The sequence below is a fragment of the Thalassophryne amazonica genome, chromosome 4, assembly GCF_902500255.1.
Source record: "Thalassophryne amazonica chromosome 4, fThaAma1.1, whole genome shotgun sequence".
Classification (NCBI taxonomy): Eukaryota; Metazoa; Chordata; class Actinopteri; order Batrachoidiformes; family Batrachoididae; genus Thalassophryne; species Thalassophryne amazonica.
This window is the reverse complement of record NC_047106.1, coordinates 49,487,306-49,503,426: the sequence shown is the minus strand read 5'-3', so window position 1 is coordinate 49,503,426 and position 16,121 is coordinate 49,487,306.

Below are 16,121 nucleotides of genomic sequence, written 5' to 3'. Positions count from 1 at the left end.
AGATGTTAAAAGAAGGGATTTTAGATAAGAGCAGGCTGTGACTGACGATTTCGAAAGTGTTTTTAAGATCTAAAAATACTGCTCCTACCACCTGACCCCGATCCAGGGACTTTTTCACATTCTCAACCAAACAGCAATTTGCTATTTCGGTTGAGTAACCAGATCTAAAACCAAACAGCTGTGGATGGAAGAGCTGATTGGCTTCCAAATGGTCAGTCGATTGTGCAACTACCACTTTCTCCATCACTTTTGATAGTATAGGCAAAATTGATATGGGCCGGTAATTGCACACACAGTCCTGGACTCCTGCTTTAAAAATCAGTACAACAACTGCTCTTTTCCAGCCTGAGGGAAATTTAGAGGTTCTTATAGATAGATTGACCAGATATGTCAATGTTTTAACCAAGACATCACTGTATCTTTTAAAAAACAACTACTAATATTCTAAATATCGTTCGATTTTGAATTTGACAATTTCACAATGATTTCTGCAACCTTTCTCTTGTCGACTTGTTTAATGTTAAAATATCCCGCGGGAGACATTTGGACAGGAGAATTAATATGTTCAATAGGTGCAAAATCTTTAGTTAATTTTTCAACTGACTGTACAAAATAAGAATTAAATTCACTTGCCATAGTGACACTATCAGTAATATTCTTGCCATCTATGGATAGTTCCCCAATTCCTTTGTGTTTAGCTGTTCAGTTAGACTATTAGTTAGTTATTAGTTAGACTATTTAAATATTTCCAAAGTGAACTATTATTCCCCCTTGCATTGCCTATCATTTGAGTATAATAAGATGCTTTTGCCTTACGTAATTCCTGTACCACTTTATAAACTTTTATAAGTTAATAGGTCAGTTGTTGTGTGGGCCGCTGAAGAGGAGGTACTGCTGGCCCACCACCACCAGAGGGCGCCCTGCCTGGAGTGCGGGCTCCAGGCACCAGAGGGCGCCGCCGCCCCACAGGAGCTGCCTCGGTAACAGCTGTCACCCATCACCTGAGACAGCTGACGGCAATTATCACTGGGGTATATCAGCAGGACGGCATCTCCACCTCATCGCCGAGATATCATTCTACCTGGAAGGTAATAATCTCAGCTGACTGCTTGACAGTAACCTTTGTGATTTTGTGAGTGATTGCAGACTTTTTTTCTCCAACGAGAGGTGGAGGTAGCTTCCCTGCCGTGCAGGTTGCTGGGTGCAAACGCGCCCACGTTTAATTGTGTTCTTGTTCCTCGCCAGCAGTACCAAGGTCCGACACGCGGAGGCAGTGGCCACCTGGGAGTTCGAACTTGGCGGCTCCAGTATTCCCGGGGTCCTGTGGCGGAGGAAACCGTGTGGTTCCGGTTCTACTTTGGAGAGGCGTCTCCTATCTTCGAGCCTGCCCACACGACACCTTTGTGAATTGAACTTTGTCCATTGTTGTAATTTGTTGTTTTTGTTGTGCACGTTCGCAACAGTAAAGTGTTGTTATTTGACCTATTCCATTGTCCGTTCATTTGCGCCCCCTGTTGTGGGTCCGTGTTCCTACACTTTCCCAACATCAGTGGTAAGTTTGGAGCTTAATGGTTTCTTCAAAGCCATATCCTGCATCTTCATTAGTTTTTAATTTCATTATTTAGCCATGGCAGTGTAGTTTCACTTTATTTGCATTTAGTTTGCTTTATAAATTTTCTTACCAACCCTGTGATGGCCTCTGTCATTGAATTGCAGCAGTCATCTACATTATCCATGGCCATGATTTGCTCCCAATTTAACCTCTTTAGTTCTCTTTCAAACTGCAAAGATTTGGATTTTGGATATTGTCCAAAAAATAGGCAGTTCAGTAACAAGAGGTTTGCATATCAGGCAATCAAATCAAAATGGCAGGTGAACAGCAAATGGTCTGTAACCGAAGATCAATACGGGACAAAAGTATTGCAACAAGAAATGTCACAAGAGACACTGAGAACATGTGGAAAGTATTTAACAATCCAGCAAAGACTGTAACAGAAGAAGAAACTAAAATACTATGCTAGATGGTGACAATTCTCCCTGTTTCATATAGGAAAAAAATTACTCACAATCCACTGCCTTGTCAACATGTGGTTTGTTTGTTTGTTTGTTTTCTACAAGAATGTTGCACAAGATTATCCAATTTTGCAAAAGTATGACCAGGAAGACTTGAAGAGGGAGGGATGTTGAGTTAGTTATCTCAACAGGACAGCTGGACCATGGACATGGAACTTTGAAGCAGTTAGCACTGCTAGCTGTCAGCTTACTGGCTTATTGACTGTTTATGGACAAATGAAAGACTCAAGAAACTCAAATGGCAATTGGATGTTTAATGACCGTCACGTGGAACTTGTAACTATCTCAGCTTACAATGTCGTATGAAGCAAGTATTCTCCACGGCTGCTGAGGGCCACCTGAGGAGAAGTAAAATCAATGGGATGTAAGGTACCGAATGTGTTTATCATTTATTACTTACTATACTTTTTGGATGTGTTGTTAATGCTCGCTTTATGAACACTCCACCAGTTACAACCCAACCGGATGGTAGGATGTGAACTCAGAGGCCAGAGAAACAATGAAACACAGAGACTATAAACAATGAGAAAGAATGAACCAGATAACACAGACAATAATGCGAGAGGCAGAATAACAGAGATCAAACCAAAACACCAAAACATGACTGTTTTTTGGTTTACCATCAAAATTATTTTGAAAGTACTGTATTTTAAGAAAGCAAAAAACATTCCATATTTTTGCTTTCATTATAAATCTCTGCTAATTACCATATATTTTCTGCATGAAATGGCTTGGACATATCAAAGGTAAGTGGCTAGCTACATCTCCTTTATAAATAAGCTACCAGGCTTACTAAACACTGGCTTTTCCTTTGGTATATAGCTTCTCTGACTTCCAGCTACAGTATTTTGACTGTAGTCTCTCACAGGTACAATACCAGGAGATATCATGGTGCCTGGAAGATCTCCCCAGGGAGATGACAAGGAGGCATCCTCATCAGATCCATACCTGGTTTCTTTTGAAGAGAAGGACTAGTAGCTCTACACCAAGTCCCTCCCAGATATTAAAACTTCTCACCCTGTCCCTGAGTATAACCATAACCTCAGATACTAACCCAACTGAAGAACTGCTTTTCTGCTACTGCGATTTTGTTCTTTGGTCATTACCCAAAGCTCATGACCAAAGGTGAATATTACAATTACTATGGCTATTAAGTATGCAAAACATATTTAGATAAATCAAATCAATAATTAGATAAATCAAATCAATTTTATTTATATAGCGCCAAATCACAACAAACAGTCACCCCAAGGCGCTTTATATTGTAAGGCAAAAGCCATACAATAATTACAGAAAAACCAAAAAACGGTCAAAACAACCCCCTATGACCAAGCACTTGGCGACAGTGGGAAGGAAAGGAAATCAAAGTAGAATTGTTTTGTTTTGCACCTGAAATAATTAGATAACAAATCAGTGGTGAATTATTTTGTTTTACACTCTAACCGTCTCCAGACAATACCAGTCACCCTCTGCACACCGTCATCAGCAACCAGAGGAGCCTCTTCAGCCACAGACTGCTCCTTCCCAAGTGCAGGACCAACAGACTGAAAACTCCTTTGTCCCTCATTCCATCAGACTGTACAACTCTTCACTCAGGGGGAGGAGTAATAGGAAGACAGAGGACGGGAAGGAGAGAAAGAGTAGTAGCCAGTAAACCAGTATTGATCAGTATGTTTGGTATTTATATTGTGTATTTGTATTTATATTTATATTTGAAAGCCGTTTTTTATTTTTTACTTTTGATACCCTGTGTGCTGCTATACAATGCTCCTGGAACCTCAGTTTCCCTGAGGGAGTCTTCCCAAGGGATCATTAAAGTTCTGTCTAATCTCTAATCTAATCTAATGCTTATCTTCATATTCAAATCTTTTGTCTATATAAATGTCGCTGTAGCCTCGAAGCGAGAGCTGTCGACATTAAGTAGACATTTCTTTAGACAAATGTATTTCTGTTTCTGCAAAACAGGCTACACTGTCACAAAGTGTGATTGCAACACCTCTAAATGGAAACAATGCACCAAGAGGAACTGTTCAGATGGATCTGATGGTGGCCAGTCCAAGTGTACAACTCAGCAGCTCGTGCAAAGAAAAAATATAATGTACAATCACCTTTCATTCAACTATATGTTGATAGGTTTCCTATGATTTTGTATTATATTTGATTTCATATCGGTCATCGGGATCACGTATGCCATTTGGATGACATCGTGACAGGAGGATGAAGAGATGCCAAAGCCTACAGGTTAGAAAATAAAGCTGTAAAGGAAACAAAATGATCCCTACCACATTCATGCATCAACTCAAACCATTCACGCTAACATGCACATCACAACAAAGAAGCTATGCACGTACCGCCACTGACTATTATTCAAAACAGTCCTTAAACCAGACCTCAGCAGTGGACTAACCGCGCATAAATTTCCAAAACAGATATGGATCTTATCTATTTCACATTGTGGATTTGGGAAATTTAGAACCTCTCGCACATTCATGTGTTTTTGACAAACGAATGAATGAATCTCATAAGGGATGCGTTTTAGTGGGTTAATCACTCCAACGAGGCATTAAACGGAATTTTCTGTCCTGGGTCTTTCTCACACAAATCCACACAGTGTGGTACTGGTTCTGTCTCTGTGGTAATCTGAGTCTGGAGGGGACTTTGGAGAGGAAAGCAGCTCAAAGCTAAGTGAGAACAGCTGATGTTGCATCATACTTCAAACATTCTTCAAATTAACAATATGTCAAAGGCTATGGAGTGCTTATGACACGCGAACACTCATGCACACACACATATACACACTTAGATCCCCTTTATGATAAGGAATAACCTCAGCACCTCTGCCGATAAGTCCATTCCATATGTCACGCTGATAAATGCATCATGTGACAGGAAAGCAACAGGTACCACGGAGTAAAGCGCCCTTTCCATATGTGTGTTGTTCAAAGGTTATGTTCTGAAGCGGTGGTGGCGGGGGTGGAGAGGGAGATTCTCACCAGTGGTGGACATTGCAGATGTTTTTGGAAGTGTCCAAGGCCAGCTGTTGGAATGTTTTCCCACCGCATGAAAAAGCAAGGACAGTGACACTATTGGCTGCCCCCAGTGGGTCATATGACCTGGGTCATGTGACTAAGGAGATCCGAGCCGGTGCGTTTTTCAGCTGAACATTGCTGCCGCGGTCATCTCAACCGGCCTGACCCACGCGGGCCACTGATCTGTAGCCAAAGGCATTGAGGAGGCGACTGTCAGCTACTTCAAACAGCTCGTGCCTCCCACTCACAAGAGGAGCGCGGCCTGCAGGCCCAAACACACGGAGAGGAAAATCACAAGCACACGTGCATGATTCAGTGCATGCACACTGCAAAGCTGGATTTTATGTGAACACAAACACACACGGAATTACAGCACGTCTGCAAATGATACTCTTACAATCAAAGTTTAACAAGCTACAATATAAAAACAACATACATGTTAGTGCTTGTACAGGCCATGCACTGGACTGGAAATTCATCATTGGAAATGGATGCACATCCCTCAAGCATCCAGCAGGTGCCAGTGTTCAGCGAGTGGCAGCACAGTAGGTGATCTTTTCTTTTTAATGTGGAGACCTGAACAATATTCCAAACAGAGCTTTCTCAAGGGTTTCAAAACTGGCTCTGATTATAGACTGATGTGGCAGGAAACGGCGGTAAGCTCAGAACTTAGAATGGAAGACGTTCTGGGAGAAGAACAACCTGGTCTCGTGGCAATGGAAAGGAATAATATTATGGTACTGTTCATCTTCCTTACAGACTTACAGTTACCTTGAAGAATTCAATTTATTTATTTATTATATATTTTATTACCTCTGCCAAGGATGTAATGGTGTCGCTGGAATTTGTCTGTCTGCGTGTTTGCCTTTTAGCAGCATAACTCAAAACATAATGAATGGATTTCAGTTAAATTTGCTGGACTGATATATAATGTTTCAGGAAATAAGTGTTTCAAATTGTGGAGGTGATCTGGAATATATTCTTTAAATGACATCCAGAAGAATGTTTGGTACATAGCAACATTTATGTCAAAACACTGTGAGAAGATGTTGATGAAATTTGGTGAACAGATGGATAACGTCCTCAAAAATAAGGGATTTTATTTTGAATTTGATCTGGAATGTATTTTGGATCCAGAAGAGATTTTAAGCAAAATGTGGCCTTGGCAGAGGTACATGCTATATCAGTTTCTTGTTATTTGTTATTTTATTAGATAAGAACTATACGCTAAATCCATCTGTTCATTCCTGTACAGTAGGTGGCAGTATGCACCTAATGTCAGGAGCAATCTGCAAGTTAATTATCAGCTGATATTTTGAGGCAGTGTTTCATGTTAGCCATTGTTAATTTGTACGAAACGTTGTAGCACCATCCCCAGAAACTCACCATGTGTATTCTTTAATTGCATTTCTCCTTTACTGATCTGTTGCGTATTTCTGTTCATATTGTGACATCTTCGTTTTTAATCGTACTCCAGAACAATGGTAGAAACAGTTATTTCAATTGTTTCAAAACATGTTGAAGCAGTGTTTCAAGTTAGCCAACAGCAATTTGCAGTAACAGTAAAAAATTTTGGCACCATCCCCAGCCACACATTCTATCCATTCTTTATTTACATTTTCACTTTGCTATTTTGTTGTGTCTTTCAGTTTGTATTGCAATACGAGCGAAGTGCTGTGCAGTGGCGCAAAGCTCGCTGTTATGGCAGATGAAGGCACAAACCTAAAATGGCACAAAGAATCTGCCCATAGGGGAAAAAGCCACAAACCGGACAACATTGTCGTAAAAAAGGCATAAAAAACCCCCAAAACCGATGGGAGACAAAGCCACAAACCGGAAATGGCACAAAAAACTCTGCCCATGGTAGACGAAGCCACAACCATTGTCATCATAAGCCACAAACCGATGGTAGATGAAGCAGCCACAAACCGGACAACACTGTCGTAAAACCGATGGTAGGTTCTGCAACAATTATTCAATTTTAAATTAGATGGTGAAGAACGCTCATTAATGCCAGCGACATCGAACATATAATGTGTGAAATATCAAGTGTTTCAATACTTTTGGAGGGCACAGTTTCCTAACCTTATGATGAGTGAAAAATGAGTGTGGTATTATTACTGTTGTGTTTAAGAATGTTTAATTTTCACTGTTGCTGCACTTTGTGTGAAAACATAGTCATATCGTATATCATATTGATATGACAATACTGAGATACGATAATTTGGCCATATCGTACAGCCCTACTGTCAACTAGCTGGAAACTTTGAATATTAATTTACATTTGCATTAAAAAAATGCTTAAAGTAGCAGGGGGTTAAAAGGCCTGTAATTAGGGGGCTCTACGGGTGGAACTCCCCCAGAAGTTGAAAGGCAAAAAAAGAAAAATGCTTAAAAAGGCAGAGCCCCCCAGAAGCTGAATGGTTTTAGCCAAGCTCATGCTCCACTGAAGTATTTACTCAAAAAAAATCTGAAGAACCTAAATAACATGGTGAGATGCTGAAGAGCTTCCCTTGCTTGACAATTAGAAAATGTGTGGCCATTCGTGGTGTCAGCACGAAAACAGTGAGCAGGCGATCACTTTCGAGCTGGATGTGAAATTTGTTTTAAGTGCTCCCACAACTGTGGCGTTGCAAAAAAACATACATGTGGCATGCAGGTGTATTGCACGTGTATGCGTGTGTCACCCCCCCCCCATGCACACACACATGTGGCGTGCGGGGGGGACAGCACACTTGCATGACATGCTGATGGTATGTATTTACAGACATGATCACATGGGAGCCGGACAGCCACATCTGAGCGCACACAGCTGGACTGCAGCGGCCGCACACAGCACATGTTGGCAGGCTGTTCTATGTGAAACGGACCATCAGATCACATAGCAGGAGGCGATCTGAATGTCATGTGTGTTCTGCCACACACGTGCGCCTCGGGACTATGGCAACATGACAAGCCAACAGTGCCACAAATACGCCACGTTCAGTAACGTATCACCACAAATACGTTGTAATAAATGCTGTTTTGTCCGTTATTACGGCACTTTTTTCTCTTTTTTTAAAAAAATGTTTATCTCCTTGTTGATTTTAGCCATTTTATGCTCCTGTTATAAGACTGTGATTGTAGTGCAGTGGTAAAGTGTCTGTCTGGTAATCAGAGCTTTTATAAATTGCAGGTTCAAATCCGTGAGTGGCATTTATTTTTTATTTAACCAGGGTTATTTAACTGCAGCCAAAACATCCCCTTTTACGGGTATTTATTATTTATATCAACCCAGTAATAGTCACTAATTCTAGAGATGTTTTTTATTTTATTTTTCTCCACATCAGTGGCGCAATGTGGTGCAACACATTTCAGCTGCTCGCACTGTGTTTGTGCATGCGCATGATAATTTGTGATTCTCCATTTCATGTTTGATTCGTGGATTTTCTTATGGTTTCTGCATCTTTCGTGTTATGTGTGAAGGGGCCCTTAATTATGGTTTTACTTTCCCATTCAGTTGTGTATTTTAATTTCTATTTGGATGCATTCCTTGTCATATGTACTCCAGAACAATGTTTGACACATGTTTCAAAGACTCCAAAATGTTTTGAAGCCATGCTTGCAGTTAGCTAACAGTAATCTGCAGTAACCAAAAAAGGTTTGAGCACATCTACGTACAGTAATGTGTTCTGTTTTTTAATTCTGGTTTTACTTTCCCATTCTGTTGTGTATTTTGGTTCCAATTTGGATGTCTTCCTTTTAATATGTACTCTTGAACAGTGTTCAAAACATGCGTTTCAAAGTCTTCAAAACATTTCAAAGCAGTGTTTCGAGTTAGTCATCAGTAATTTGCAGCAACAAGGTTAGGCAAATCTCCATCCACATGTTCTGTCTATTTGTTAATTTTGGTTTTAATCCCTGTTCTGTTGTACATATTGTCTCAAATTTGCCCACATTGTGACCATCATGGCTCTCCCTGCAGGTGTTAGCTTTACTACACTCGTTAGCTGATGCTAACTTAAGGTGCAATGGGATATTACATAAGCAAAACAAAGCTGCTTTAGGAATTCACCTGGTGCACCAAAGTTCATGATAGTCTAATCAGTTGATCATAGTTATGTACACCTTTTAATTCAGTGTGTAAAATGATGATAGCGTTCTGTGTTTTTGCATTATCGTCTTCACATAACATGGCTGGAATGGCCTAACATTGCCCTACCCTGTTACCGTCTCAAGGAATATATTTCACTTTATGGGCAAATATTGTGTAATATTATAACTATTTTTTTAATGGAGTTACAATATTAGTGTGCCTACGGCAGATTGAACAGGTGCTACATGGGTAATCATGAAAACGAGCAAGGTCAACTGCAGCTGATAATGTCTGAAACCAGCTTGGCTCCAAATAACTTTTGCTGACAGACACGTCTAAACATCTCTAATGTTGGCTGCTGATTAAGATTAAACTCTGCTGGGCACTGACAAGCCATATAATATATGAGTCTAATGTGTCAGCGTTTGTGCATAAAACTGTGCACATTCTCGCTAACATGCACATGCGTGCGTGTGAGAGAATTTCTGAGTGGTGTAAGATGATAGTACTGAAGCACAAAGTCAACTAGTGTGACATGTTTTTACAGTAAGATTGACCCACCAGAGTCAACCAAAGTTTATTCTTAAAGTTAAAATGTGCAATTTAAGTAGAAAACTTGGAAACACTCTTTCCAGATTTACCAACTTTGCGGACGCACAAAATGCAGAATTGTGTTAAAAAGTAGGCACAATAACTCTATATGTTTAGTCAAGTATATTGTGCTTCCTGGAGTTAAACTTTCTAACATGCACAGCTGTGGAAAACCTTTAGCCAGGTTTATTTTGAAATGCTACTAAATAGCTAAGCTGATTTTTTTTTTTTTTTTTAAAGTCCGCTTTTACAGGTAAAAATGCATATAATTTGTTTTCAATAGTCATCAAAGACTTATAGAAATATTTGGTTCTATTTAATAAAGTATTTACAATATATATATATATATATATTTTTTTTTTTGTACCATGCACTGATTGTACAAAGAAAATACATTTGTGAATTAATCAGTCAGTCAATCAATTTCATTTATATTATGTTCCTTACTTGCTGATTTATTGGCTTCTTTAACAGAAAAGAAAAACAAGTTTAATTTAAAATTTTTGTTATAGTGGAATGTGTCAACATTTTAAAATGAGATTTTTATCAAATTCAAATGGCAAAAAATTGTATACATTTTTGTAGGGTGTGACAATTTTTTGTCCAGAAATGTATTGCTTGATATTAAACAAATATATAATATTTGTTTTTATTATTTGTTTATTTATTTAATTTATTTCATGGCATTGATTTACATATTTAATAGATATGAAGAAAAGTACATTACAATCAGTTGAAGCTGCAAAAAAATGTATATTTCTAAATGTGGTCAAAGAAAGTTGTAGCCTTGCTATGTAGAGTAACAACATTCTTCATGTCTTCAGTCATATTTGTCATCTTTGGGGAGATGATAATCAAGTGGTTAAAGTAGTGGGGCTTGTGACCAGAAAATACTTCAAGTTCCCTTCACACTGAAAAATTACTCAGAGACCTTAATTCCAGGTTGCTCCCAGTGTGTACTGAGCACCTCGCATGACAGCACTCTGACATCAGTGTGTATGTGTGAGTATGAGGCATCATTATAAAGCACTTTGACCATGAAAGTGCCATATAAATGCAGTCCATTGATCATTAATAAAAACAACGTGTTGCACTTGTCATTGTTTTCTCAACAAACAAACACACACACACACACACACACACACACACACACACACACACACACACACACACACACACACACACACACACACACACACACACATACAAAATAGATTTTTCAAGATACTGGCTTTATGTGGTTTATGTTTAGTCTTAAAAGTAGCTCCCCTTGCATCACAGGAAGACATTTTTAAGTTATGACAGAAAATAAAAATACTTTGCATCATCCAGATGTCTAGAGGAGTGGATGGTAGAAACTGTTAAAAGTAAAATTTTATTTGATTGTCCTATAATTGTTATGTCAAGACTAAAACAATAATTTGCTTGTATGCAACATATTGAAAGCAGCCTGGTATAAATTCAGGTCAGGCTAACCATACTGACGCCCTCTTGTGGTCAACGATCTATGACATAAATTTAGCCACTGCAGGAAGAGAATAACCTCACTCACTCACTCATCTTCAACCGCTTACTCCAATTAAGGGTCACAGGGGGCTGGAGCCTGTCCCAGCATTCATAGGGTGTGAGGCAGGATGGTCCTGATAGGACACCAGTCTGTCGCTGAGCCACATATAGACAAACAAACACATTCACACCCAGACACACACCTACGGACAATTTAAAGCTTCCAATCCGCCTAACCTGCATGTCTTTGGGAGGAAACCCGAGAACCCAAAGGGAACCCATGCAAATACGAGGAGAACATGCAAACTCCACACAGAAAGGCCACAGGTGGGAATCAAACCCATAACCTTCTTGCTGTGAGGCAACAATGCTAAACACTAATCCACCGTGCTGCCTGCCAAAATTAAAAATGTTAAAAATCTGTAGCCTTTTTCCTGCATTCTAATGCAATCTGGGAAGTGTAATACTGACTCACAATTTTTATTTAAAAAAATGGAAATCTTGTGGTGACAGTGACTTCAGCCAAATGAGCTGCTGGCGGTTGTGTTGGTTGGAAACTAGCAACAACACCTATACTGCACTGTTTTGTTGCAGGAAGAAGACAGCACCTATCATAGACATTCAGACGTATTGCCACTAGAATTCTGGCACCCCCCCCCCCCCCCAAAAAAAACAAAGATACATGAGATATTTCCTGAGAAATTAATAAACGTATGAAAAACAACATGTCTATTTTGCAATATTTTTAAAAGGTGTGTGTTGACGGTGCTGGTGGGGGAGCTTCTACCACTTGATCTGGACCCACTACTTTATACTTTTTACCCTGTGGTCTTCAACTCCAACACATTTAACAAAAATTGGTCTGGTATTTTTTTGTACAAGCCTACTGAAAGTCACACATACAATCAGTGGAACAAATAAATCAACAAATAAGAAAAAAAAAACATAAGAAAATTGTCATATAAACAATCCTATTGAATTTTGGAATGCAAAAAGTCTGTCTGCTTGTCTGCTCTGCTACTCCACTCAGGTACTTGACCCATTTTCCACAAATATTGGTATATGCATGAAGGTCACGCTTGTAATTTCCCTTAAAGGGTTTATTGTGGCAAATGCTTCTGCTTCATGCTTCTGTTTGGAGCCAAAGGTCAAAATTTGGATTTTCATTTTCTAATGTCCACCAAACCTGCAACATGTGTAGGTGGGCTCTGGAATTGCCCAAGTGAGGTCAGGTTTACCAAATGTCAATCACTGGGGTCATGGCCAAAATGTACGTTTTTCCACTCCTATGTCCACCAAATACAGCACACGTATTTGGTGGACATAGGACTGTCCAGCAAGGTCATATTTAGTAAAGGTCAATCAATGGGCTCAAGCTCATGTTTGCCTGTTTGTTTCCTGGCCTGGTCTGGCCTTCTCAGGCCCATTTGCTCATTTGTACCAAACTTGGTATGCCAGTGAAGGTTGACTCTGAAACTGCCCTGACCAAATTTGGAAAAGGTCAAGGTCAATGAATTTGATTTTGAGTCCAATTTGGAGCAAATCTGGCACTGGGATCAAACATCAAATTGCCGTTGTCATCAACAGGTGATAGGACATGTAAAACCAAACATGTAAAACATGCACTATGCCCTGTTTCTCCAATCACAGTCAGTGAAGCCTATAGCTTCTTCTGGGTTGTCTGGGTGTCTTGGTAGCTTTCCTCAGTCTTCTTCTTCTTGCACAGTCACTCAGTTTTTGAGAATTATCTACTCCACGTAGATTTACCGTAGAGTGCCATACTGTTTGTATTTCATCATAATTGATGTAAATAAAGTCCAAGACATATTCAGTGACTTGGAAATGTACATGTATCCATCCCTTGCCCTGTCTGAAGAAAACTGGTGATAAAACTAATTATTTATAGGTATTATACCAAAGTGGCCCATTACTTATGCAATCCATCATCTTGGCTTTTATATTTTTAATTAATTTATATCAAGTTGTAGAGATTTGTGTTGAGTTCTAGTTTAAGGAAGATTATTTTTGAATTTTTTTTTGTTGAGAAGCCTGATTTACTCTTTGTATTTGAAATGGCATAAACAAATTAAAATGCGTGATGTACCAAAGGGACCAATACTTTTGGAGGACGCTGTATTACTTTAAGAAGTAACTGAAAATGGGTTTAATGGAAACATTGAAATGCATTTTGAAAAATCTTTTGCTAAACTGTTTTTATGCTCACATGAGGTGGTTTTTCAGGCAATTTGAAAAAGCCTATTTGTATTCTCACTGCGACCTCATGCTGCAACGGCTACGACGCCTTTCAGTTTCTTGATCCAAAATTTGATTTAATCATCTTCTACTTTAATTCTATTATTTGAATCAGCAAACACAAACTCAGTGCAGCCTTCCTTTTCCCCTCAACAACAACAGCTGCTGGCTGTTGTGTGTAACTCCATTTCCCTCGTAGACTCTGGGCCCCGCCCCCCTCCGTCTCGCATAGGACTCTGCCGTGACAGAGACATGACAGTTATTAATCACCCTTTCTTCCGCCTATTCCCAATCGGACCCGGGATGCACAGGCCTGCTGGTGGCAAGCTGGGAGTCTCAGGCTAAAATTAGAGACTGGCTCAATCAACAGCCTGATTTAGTGGCAGCAAGTGTGTGTGTTGTCCGGATGCTGGAGGAGATCAGACCACTGATCCCACTGGATTTCCTGTTCCTAAAGGACGCAGATTCTGCTTACTGGTTTTGGGGGAATCAGCCTCCCTTTCTCTCTGCAGCTTTCGTTATTTTTTTCTTTTACTAGATGTTAAGAAAACAGCACCCCCCCCCCCCCCCTCAATTCCTCAAACACCAATTAACAGATGTCCTCTCCAGCCGCCGTGCACTCACACGCACCGACTGCCTCCACCTAATCGAGCACAGGTGACCTTTGACCTTTTTGGAAAGCTGGCTATTAGCTACCTTATCAGTGCCACGCTCCCCCTGTCATCTCACCTCTTGTGCACCCCCGATCTTGAATTATAAAAATAACAAAGTGAGAGGGAGGGAGGGAGGGGGTCGAGGAGCGTGTGCAGCTTCTCTCGTTCCATGTAAACCTCGCCGGTCGCGGCTTTAGTTGGAAACAAATGCAGAGCTGAGGTCTTTCTGATGGAGGCATGAGGGTCGGTGTCAGCCGGTTCCTCTTTCAGCTTGAGTTGGGTGGGGGGGTGGAGGAAGCTGGATGTCATATCAGGGTGGATATGTTTGTACGGTGTGAAAGCGTGCATGTAACCTTTGCAAAGCAATGTTTACTCCAGTACATGAAGTTGCACTATTTCCAAATCATAGCCAGAAAAAGCCCATCTGACAACATGTGTACTCCTGAAATTCCAGCACATAGCTGTAGCCTCAGGCCTGAAACATACTGCAAGCTTCAGGAGCATCATGGCTGTGTTGTGCACTGATTTTTCATTTAGGTGTCCATGTTCACAGATTAAACTTTGCAGATTGTCACCATGAACAAAGTGTCCCAGATGCATGTGTTGCATCACATACACCGCACCATTCGAGAGAATAGATCCAGGGACTCATTTTCACACATGCTGTGAGAAACACCTCCCTGAAATCCATCATTTTGACTTCATATGGCAGCATTAAATAATTAACACCCTTTTACTGGACTTTCTATGAACGGGAAAGAACACAGAGAATCACAGCTATTCATTCATTCTCTGTATTCACTTTCTCCATTTAAGGGTCGCGGGGTCGCTGGAGTCTTTTCCAACATTCACAGGGCATGAGCCAGGGTACACTCTGGACAGACAGACAAACACATTCACACAACAATGTACACCCACAGTCAATTTAAAAATCCCAATTCACCTAGCCTGCATGTGTTTGGAAGTGGGAGGAAGCCACATGAACACGGAGAGAACATGCAAAAGCCACACAGAAAGGCCCAGACGGGAAGCAATCAGTGGCTCACAGAACTATAAAAATAATCGAACAAAAGAAACATTGATGGTGAGTCTATGTGCATTTATATATTATATTTTTTTAAGTTTTATATATATATATATATATATACGAGGTCTATTAGAAAAGTAACGGACCTTATTATTTTTTTAAAAAACCATATGGATTTGAATCACGTGTGATTACATCAGACATGCTTGAACCCTCGTGGGCATGCGAGAGTTTTTTCACTCCTGTCAGTTACGTCATTCGCCTGTGGGCAGTCTTTGAGTGAGGAGTGGCCCACCCTCTCGTCGTTTTTTCATTGTTTAGGAATGGCTCAGAGACTTCTGCTTTGTTTGATAAAAATTTTTTCAAAAACTGTAAGGCACAACTGAGTGGACACCATTCGATAAATTCAGCTGGTTTTCGGTAAAAATTTTAAGGGCTGATGAGAGATTTTGGTCTGGTAGTGTCGCCGTAAGGACGGCCCACGGCGCCTGACGGCGATCTGCGCTTCGAGGCGGCAGCGTCTCACCGTTTCAAGTTGAAAACTTCCACATTTCAGGCTCTGTTGACCCAGTAAGTCATCAGAGAACAGAGAACTTTCAGAAGAAGTCGGCATGAGGAGTTTATTCGGACATTCCATTGTTAACGGACATTTTGTAATGAAAGAACGTGTGGGCAGAGTCGCATGTCGGGCCGGACCCGACCGCGGGGGGTCGTGACAGGAAAAACACCTCCGTTGGAAACCTTAACGGGCAAGTTGGAACATGCCCAAGCTGTTAAACAATTTCTCAGTTACTCACTTGTTGAAAGCCATCAAAAGCCGCCCGAATTTTACAAATGGTTTTCAACACGGAGGTGTTTTTCCTGTCGCGGCGCACACAGATTTGCCGAGTTGTCATGGAAACGACTCGGCGAAT